The sequence below is a fragment of the Moschus berezovskii genome, chromosome 10, assembly GCF_049115385.1.
Source record: "Moschus berezovskii isolate FMDL1 chromosome 10, NW_MosBer_1.0, whole genome shotgun sequence".
Taxonomy (NCBI): Eukaryota; Metazoa; Chordata; class Mammalia; order Artiodactyla; family Moschidae; genus Moschus; species Moschus berezovskii.
This window is the reverse complement of record NC_142469.1, coordinates 49,678,561-49,679,864: the sequence shown is the minus strand read 5'-3', so window position 1 is coordinate 49,679,864 and position 1,304 is coordinate 49,678,561. Positions and strand designations below refer to the sequence as shown.

At 39.6% G+C, this 1,304-nt stretch overlaps 1 pseudogene; it reads left to right on the top strand.

Annotated features, from left to right (window-relative positions):
- Positions 1-243: 243 nt before the first annotated feature.
- Positions 244-1,102, top strand: LOC129560787 (large ribosomal subunit protein eL6 pseudogene; annotated as a pseudogene).
- The last annotated feature ends 202 nt before the right edge of the window (positions 1,103-1,304 follow it).

Genomic DNA, 1,304 nt, shown 5'->3' with positions numbered 1-1,304 from the left:
TACAGACCACGGGGTCAAAAAAAGTGTCAGACATATTTAATGACTAAAACAACAACAAAGATATATATGTATACACATATACATATACATATATATTTCTGTTCTATAGAGTTAGAGCCATATAAATAAAGACAGAGATAGAGATTGAGATAGGTTTTTTTTTTAAGCTTTTCTATGGCTACAAGTGTTCTATGTTAAAAAAAAAAAAAAAAATACTATTCTGGCTCTCTCCCATCTTGCAAGATGGTGGATGAAAACACAGAGAAGCTGGATAATAAGAAGAAACATAAAGCCAAGAAGGCTGATGCCAGGGCAAGGTTAAGAAGGGTAACCTCAAGGCCAAAACACCTCAAAAGGGGAAATCCCACAACAACCAAAACCCCATCCTAGTCAGAGGAATTGGCAGCTTTTCCCCATCTGCTTTGTGTTCCAGCAAAGTTGTGGAAAAGAGGAAGTAATCATAAGCTACATTTAAAATTGAAATTAAAGAGAAATTTCTTTCTACTACACAAAACTAGTTTGGGTAGGGGTGACAGAAATGATGGGACCCAAATGGCTAAGCTTCACAGAACTCCTGGATACTGCTCCACTGAAGATGTACCTTGAAGGCTGGTGAGCCTTGGGGAGAAAACCCTTCCATCAGACGTGAGGAAGCTGTGAGCTAGCATCACTCCCAGCACCATTCCAAGCATCCTCACTGGGCACCACAGAGGTACGACGGTGGTTTTCTTAAAGCAGCTGAGCAGTAGCTTGCTGCTTGTGACTGGACCTCTGGTCCTCAGTCGAGTTCCTCTGTTAGAACACACCAGAAACTTGCCATACCACCTCCACAAAAACTGATGAGTAGTGTGGAAATCCCAAAACATCTCCCTGAGGCTTATTTCAAGAAGAAGCAGCTTGATAAAGCCCAGACACCAGGAAGGTAAGACCTTTGATGCAGAGGAAGGGAAATTCAAGCTCACAGAGCAGCACAAGGTTGATCTGAGAGACCTGGACTCACAAATTCCACCAAAAAATCAAAGCCATCCCTCAGTTCCAGGGCTACCTCTGTTCTGTGTTTCTGCTCACAAATTGGTGTCCTAAATATCTTACAAAGAACTGATACATTGATCCAAAAAAATTATTCTGGGTGGTGTAGGTATTATGTTGATCACAAGTATAAAGGTTGTCAACATAATGTAAATATATTATAAATTTTGTGGATAATGATTAAATACCTATACTGTATCAGAAATGAATCTCATAATGAATTCCACAACCCTGTTTTTATCCCAATTAATTCATACATCTATGATTGGATAGTT